Source organism: Vicugna pacos, chromosome 6, assembly GCF_048564905.1.
Source record: "Vicugna pacos chromosome 6, VicPac4, whole genome shotgun sequence".
NCBI classification, from domain to species: Eukaryota; Metazoa; Chordata; class Mammalia; order Artiodactyla; family Camelidae; genus Vicugna; species Vicugna pacos.
The window spans coordinates 95,632,825-95,639,646 of NC_132992.1; the positions used below are offsets into that span (position 1 = coordinate 95,632,825).

At 49.3% G+C, this 6,822-nt stretch overlaps 1 protein-coding gene and 2 gene segments (V, D, J or C); all 3 read right to left on the bottom strand.

Annotated features, from left to right (window-relative positions):
- LOC102541206 (immunoglobulin alpha-2 heavy chain-like) overlaps positions 1–6,822 on the bottom strand; it is a 206,450-nt gene that overhangs the window by 198,824 nt on the left and 804 nt on the right.
- LOC102538064 (immunoglobulin gamma-1 heavy chain) overlaps positions 1–6,822 on the bottom strand; it is a 235,425-nt gene that overhangs the window by 129,183 nt on the left and 99,420 nt on the right. The gene's annotated exons all lie outside the window — the stretch shown is intronic.
- Positions 1–6,822, bottom strand: part of LOC102531859 (Ig mu chain C region membrane-bound form-like) — a 115,383-nt gene that overhangs the window by 81,227 nt on the left and 27,334 nt on the right.

Sequence of the window (6,822 nt, forward strand, 5' to 3'; positions counted from 1 at the left end):
TAGGGCAGAGGTGCAGGATGGAATGGGAAACCGTGTCCACCTTTTATTTTCTTAACGTGGCAAACCATCTCTGTCACAGTGTAGGTGAGACACCTAGAAGGACACATGCTGATTCTTAAACTTCATTTACAGCGAATGAAGGCTGCAGAAAAAACCCAAACCCCTCCTGGTTCTGCTATTATTGCCAAGATCCAGGACTTTGAAAAAGAGACTCTTGTAACTGCATGCACTCGGGCACCGTCCGCCCTCTGAGCAGCCCTCCCGACGTCCTCCTGGTCCCCAGTGGCTCTGAGGGAACACACGGAGTCTCCCCAGTCCCTTCTCTCAACAGAAGTTCCTCCCGGTTGATGATGAGGTTCCTTCCGTCCTAACAGTCAAGGAGCCGCACTCTCCCTGCTCAGCGGAACGGCTGAGAGCAGCCCGGGCTCAGGGAACTAGAGCAGTTCCCACGTGGGGACCTGTGACGAGCCTCGACAGGTCTGCGCCCTGAGCCTCCCCTCGTATTTAGGCCCTTTGAGAGATGCACACAGTTCATTCATTCATTCCTCCACCTTTGTCCATTTCACGGTTAAGACTGTTCAGTGAAATATTATGGGAGAATTAGTGTATCTGCAAAGAGAGAAGTCATTCTAGAGCTTGATGGAAGACATTAAATGAAATGAACTGAAAGCACTTTCATTCATTCTGTCTCTGATGGTACTAAAGCAAGTTCTGGAGGAATTGATTTTTTCTCCCATTGAATCAGCTGTCACCTTCCATGTTGACAAAGCCTCACGCTGGTGTTTGCAAAATTCACAGTGCACCTTCCTTCAAGGTTCAAATATATTATCGGAAACATCTTCCCAGGATTAATCAATATCCTACAAGTGAAGAAATCCTTCAAGCCATAGAGCCCAAAAGAGAAGGTTGCAAGGCTCAAGGCGTCATGATTCCTTGAACTTGTCCCTGTGGTTCCTCGGTTTCCTGAGGAGACAACCTCGGGGCCACGGGTGCAGCCGCGTCAGGCCCTCGGGGCAGGAAATTGCACAGTAAACGCAGCAGCACTGTGTTGTCGCTAACCCTCACACAAGGCTAACAGCCACCCCGTGTTCCTGAATTCCTTACTGCAATTGATTAGTGTACTGCATTCTTTATCATGCCAGTTGCTAGAGCTGGCCAGTCCCTTTTTGCCTTCAATGGGGAGCATTAGACTTACCGGGTCATTACTGTTCCAGGGATTTATTGAGAGCCCCTCTAATTCTGGGTAAGCCTGGAGGCTGGCCTGGATGATGCAACATCTTCTGGAAGTTCTAGTTTGTGGGTAATTTGTTTCCTTTATCTCCTTCTCAATCCTCCTTGAAGGAAGACATGTACCACTTGCTACAGTTTTTATTCTTTCAGGGGCAATCGTTTTCTTGAGGAAAACTGCAGTTTACCCAAATGCAGACTCAATGTTTAGGACGCCTGACATCAGAACCAGGGCTCCACTTACATCCAGGTGTACCTCCACGCGGATGGGCTCCATCGGGTCTCGGTTTATCAACACCCTGATCTACGGGCTAAATGTGAGACTCTCTCAGCTATCTGAACACTGCCGAGACCTGCATCCAAATTTGTTCATATGGCCCGACCTCAGCATGATTCGCTCAACAGCAAAACCTGTACTGAAGCCTCTCGGCTCCCCTGCTCCACCACTGACGTCCCTCATGATTGCTGAACACTGACGGACCACTTTCCGCCTCCTGGTCGTCTCCAAGATTCTCCTCAGAAGCCGTCTCTTCACAGTACCTCTCAGGAGACAGAGATGCAAGCGTCACACCTTGCAACCTGGATATCTTTCCTACAGGAAAAGATACTTCCAGAAGAACTCCTCAACCTCAATGGAAAGGGCTCCAGCAGGTGCTGCTAAGCAGCCCTTGTGCCACCAGTCTCCCGAGAGTTAGAACTTTGTTTCACGTGACACACCTAAGAAGGCAGCTGGGCCCTGGATATTCCTGCTCATCTGGTGACCCGACTGTGGAGACGTCTCAGAATTGAGGGCAACATCTGCTGAGACAGCTTCCCAAGGTATCTGTGCCAGACCTATTGGACAACTTCCTGCCAAGTCTCCGATGAGAATATAACATGTCAGGTGATCTGCAGCCTCCGGTGTTGATACCACAGGGACTTACGGTGAGAGAGCCTGCGAGCTCTCCCTCTTACTCCTGCATGTTACTGGAATGTGACCTCAATAAGAGCGCTTTCCATGTGACATGAGACATTACACCCAGAGGAGTTCCTTCCTGGCACTGACAGACAAAAACGTGAAAAACCCCAGAAATCCTAAGTCTTCATCAGTGATGTTTTCCGAGAAAGATCTCAGCCTTGATCAAATGGCAAAAGGTAAAATATAATGAAAACCTCAGTTTAGTAAAACTGGGTGAACAGGGGGAGCTCTCATGCCCTTTGATGGCCTCAGAGCCCAGCTGGGGGAAGCAAGACTTCCCTGTCTTTCCTGGGCAGGACTCAGCCTAGAGAAATGCATGGACTCTAGTTCCCTCAGGCTCTCTCAGCTCCCTTCCCCCCTTGATGAAGGAGGCGTTCTCCTTTCACTGAAGACGTGCATGTGGCTCATCACGGTTGCAGACCCCATACTGAGACTGTTTACTGGTCCAAATTAAACCCGCTTTTGTTATTGAAACAACTGCTCGTCTAATTGTTTTACATCAAAAAAAGCTAACTTCCCATGAGAATGTTGACTTTTATCTCCCTTACTTAGTTTCGATTTTCTTGTAATTTGCTGAGGAGGTCACTGGGCTGGACGTGAGCTCCCACCACCACACACATTCCTGGTCACATCCATGCTCAGAGGAGAGAAGGTGGCCCCCACCAGCCTGCAGGGGGTGAGGGGAGGTGAAGGTGAGCTGTGGCTCCTGAGTGGGAGAGGATGTGGGTGCTGGGGAAGGTCTAGTGATTTCTGTCAGGGTGGGTCACAGCGGGGCAGGGAAACAAGAGCATGAGTGTTGGATATACTGATACGCTTGTGAAAATTACTACCGCTGCTATTACAGTTGTAAAACAAGTAACCATTTGCTACGTGTCTCGTATGTGAAACATCTATTAATGTTGTAATAAATTATTATTCTGGGGTAAAATCCTCAGTTATTGCAGATACAAAGACAGTAAATTTTAAATATTACAAGAATCCAGTGCAGCCTGGGCCCTGTCGGGGCCTCTGCGGACTCGGGCTCAGGAAAGACAGCTCTGACATCCAGGTCCCATAATCCATGTGAACCACGAGCCCCTCCCCATCCTGGGGTCTGGTCTGGTGCCCCCTTGTCTTGTATGTCCATGCTTGGGGCCCTCCTGCCCACAGATCAGGAACGCCTGTGTGAAGAGTGTGTAATGTGGACTCTGAGTGTACTGAAGATCAAAGTCTGGTGTCTGCCCTCTCCATTAAGTGAGAATAATTTACACACAGCAAATGTACATTCCGTATGTCAACAGTGATATGAATTTGACAACATACAAATTTTTTATCGTAGTTTTTCACCATTATTGGCATTTGAGGCTGGTTTCCTGTTGTGGGAGCTGCCGTGTGCATTGTGGGATGCACGGCCACATTGATGGACTCTGCCCACTAGGGAATTGGGCACCTGCAGCCCACCCCACATGTGACGGCCCACCCGTCTCCAGACATTTCCACATATCCTCTGTGGACAAATGACTCTGCTTTCACACAGACATCAATTTTGAAATATACAACATTCTTCATGCTATGCTCGTTAATTGTACTGCAGGAAACAAGACTGGGGACGCTGTCAAGGATGAAATGCCTGGAAATACATTGGAAGGTGGAGGGCAGACTGGAGGTTGCAAAGAAGTGTCATTTGTGTCATTAATTATTTGTAAACCCGACAACTAAAAAGAATAGTTAGTGAATAAATATCAAGTAAAGTCTCATGAAGAAATATTTCTGTGAGTCTGTTCCTAAGTTAGATGAGGAATAAAACACAGACAAGCCTGAATCCATGAAAAAGGCCCAAGTTCAGATCAGAAAGTTTCCCTGGAAACATTATGGATCGGCTCCCAGGGGAGACGGTGAACCAGCGGAGAATTCTCCGTCTCTGGGAGGGAACCCGTCCATGGCTGCTTCTGCACCTGCTCTGAAAAGGGTCCTCTGGTTTCCTCAGGGCCCTGGTTGCCCCCTGTTGGCCTGAGCCCTCCCTGCAGGGACCTTTGTGTCTGGGTCACCCTGATGTCCCCTCACTCGCTCTCCTTCCAGTGACAAAAGCATGCGGCTGTGTCCTCAGGACCCCAGAGCTGAGCTGCAGGGACACGTGACCTTCAATGTTTCTCTGGTTATGGGGGGGAGTTTTTGGAGAGGCAGGGTGTATGCTGTCCAGCTCCCAGACCCACGCACCCCAGGTTCTGCTGGGCTCTCCCTGGGGGAGGATGGACCCAGACCCACCAGGAGGCACTGTGTGTAGTGCACAGGGGGGTTTATGTCCTTGTCAGCCAAGCCTTTGGCCCTCAGAGGATGACGTCAGTGAAGAGGAGACCCTGGCCCCGGGTGGCACAGGTGCTGTGATGGCCCTGAGCCCTGCTTGTGGTTCGCATGCACGTGGGGTCGTGTTTCCGCACGAACGTGGGGGGTCAGGCGAGGCCGTGTCTCTGGGCTCGGGAGGCGGTGCTGGCTTATATCCAGGGTGGACTCCCCTTCTGCTCACTGACCACAGCTGCTCTCCTCCCAGAGCAGGGAGTTCAGTCCAAGGAGAGTCGGAGGGCAGGGGAGTGACTGTAAGCAGAGCAGGGCTTTCTTTCCCTCCTCCTCTCGTGCCCCCCAGACCCCCGGTCCCCTCTGCTCCCTGCTCACCTGCTCTGCATCTCTGCTCTGACTCTCAGCTGCTTGTGAAACAAAAGCTGTGCTCTTTCCTGGACGTCACACCAAAGTTTTTGCACATTTCCTGCCACCGTGTTGGCATTTATTACAAAGTAGTGAACTCAGTTCAACAGCACATGTTCTGTTACTTTCTTAATCTGTTCCTCAATTTTTCACCTCACATCCTGTGTCTACAGTGTGTTACTCAGAGACCCCCTAGAAATCATGAACAGACTTTAAGACGTCCATTCCTTGCTGTTCTGAGGTTTGGTTGGTTCTCAATTTGAGTACATTTTTTATCGTGATTTCCAAATTATAACAAAACTGATAGATACTGGACATTAATATGTTCAGGATCATTCTACTCACTCCCGTGAGGCCAAAACCATTTTTCAGTAGAAGTTCATGTGACTCTTGGAGGTGATCATAGGACATCTGTGCAGAACAGGTGATTTTTCCTTTGCGGTACGACACTTACTTTCACATATATACCTGAAAGTCTCATCATTTGTGTATCACTTGGGTAGAGGTCCCGTTACAGATAACAGACTGGGCAGCTCAAGCAGCAGAAATGCATTTCTCTCAGATCTGGAGGCCGGAAGTCCAAGATCAAGGTGCCCAGAGGTTCGGGTTCTTCTGAGGCCTTTCTCCTTTGCTCGCAGGGGCCCCGTCCTCACTGAGCCTCAGATGCACTTTCCTCCCGTGTCTGTGCATCCATGATGCTTCTGTGCATCTGATTTCTTCTTCTGAAAGGTGGCAGTGCCATCAAGAGGAGGAATGCCCAGAGGTTTCATGTTCTTCGGATTTAGTTTTCGGCTCTCAGAGAATCGTGTCAGTGAAGATAAGAACCCTGACTCTGAAGCTGACACTGACCGTTTGACCACACACCAGTGAAGTTCCTTGAAATGCTTTCCTCAGTTAGTTCTGGGCCTGCGGGATTCTGCGTCCATCTCTGCATGTCCCAGTCTTATCAAGAAACCTGCTGAGTCGTGTTAGTGGGAATCCTCACCTGGAACTCTGATCACCCTCAATATGTGATCCAATTCACTACACCTATCACCCCCCAGGGAATTTTTAACCACCCCCGCCTCCTGCACCACGAATCCTCTGGAGACAGTCTGCCCAGAGTCCTCCTGACCTTGAAGTCTCCTCACAGTAATTTTCCACCCGGTCAGCAGCGCCATCTTCTTGGCCATAAATCTCCATTTTCCGTCTGAATTTGACACTGAACCAGGTAACCCAGACTGCCACAAATACCCAAAGTGAGCTTTGCATTCCTTTATTGAAATAAAATTCATACCTAAACTTTATTATCAAGCTCACAGCCCCCATCAGTATAGTTCATGCCTGAATGGAGCTTGTCTGTTCGAAATACTTTCTCCTTAAGTCAGCTCACAGCACTTTGTGCTCAGGGACACTGGACCGCACTTCAGGACTGCACATGGGCCAATTAAAACAGGAAAATTTCCTACATATCCCAGAAACTGTCAAAAACATGGCACTAATTGGACCTGGAAGGAGACTCATTTACGTGATGGGACTTGGAACAAGAGGGCAGAGCATCACCCCGACCGACCTCAGGTGGGAATGTTCGAGTGTTGCGGATTCAAAGTGCTGCCCACGTTGTAAATGTCCAGGAGTTCAGAAAATGCAACATTTTTCATTTGGGGCTGGAAATAAGTTTTGCCCAGATGTGATCTGTAGACAACGGACTCTGTGAGCAATGAGGATCCCTGCACACGCAGTCCTGGGCAGTCTGGAGCTGGCGTCTGTGACGTGCATCCTGCTCACTGCAAACCCTGTGTGCCCTTTGGCAGAAAGATGCAGGGTGTGCAGCCTCCTGCCCCGGGAGCAGAGACAAAGATGTGTAACTCTTTACACGTGTTTTACCGGTGCCTGTGCCTTCTCAGGGTATTCGTCAGGTTTGAAAATTTCTGAGTCACCTTTAAAATTATACTACAGTTTATCATTGTTTGGAGCTT